Raw genomic sequence first — 671 nt, forward strand, 5'->3', positions numbered from 1 at the left:
GTGGTAGAGTGTAATTGTGGGTGGGTTGGATCCACAAGAATGGAGAGCAAGGCCATGGCTGTGCAAGAGCCGGCATTTCCATTTTCATCCAGGCTGGGAGGCATGTGCATGTCATCAACCACAGTACTTCTCCTTACTCTCCTTACAGGTGAGCAGAGTCCGGCGGTAAGCAGAGTGATGGTCCCCCAAAGATGTCCACAGCCTGTAAGTATGTTATATTACACAGCAAGGGGAAATTAAAATGGCAGATGGAATTAGGATTGCTAATCAGATGATCTTAAAGCAAGAGAAATGATCCTGGAATATTTATGTGGGGTTCATGGAATCACGAGTGTCCTTTAAATGTGGGAATGGGGCAGACGAGTCAGAGTCAGGGAGAGATTTGAAAATGCTACACTGCTGGCTCTGAAGATGGTAGAAGGGGATGTGGGCGGCCTCCAGAAACTGGAAAAGGCTAGGAAATGGATTCGCCTCTAGAGCCTCCATTTCTGACTTCTGATCTCCAGAACTGTAAGATAATAAATTTGCATTATTTTAAGCCATTAAGTTTGTGACGTTTTGTTACAGCAGCCACAGGAAATTCATCTCTGCCCACTCAGGATAGGTGTTATGTGGCCCTCAGCGAGCTGAGCATGGAGACTCCTGAGTTCTCAGAGTCCAGGAGTGGATGT

Source organism: Pteropus vampyrus, unplaced genomic scaffold, assembly GCF_000151845.1.
Source record: "Pteropus vampyrus isolate Shadow unplaced genomic scaffold, Pvam_2.0 Scaffold143, whole genome shotgun sequence".
In the NCBI taxonomy this organism is placed as follows: domain Eukaryota; kingdom Metazoa; phylum Chordata; class Mammalia; order Chiroptera; family Pteropodidae; genus Pteropus; species Pteropus vampyrus.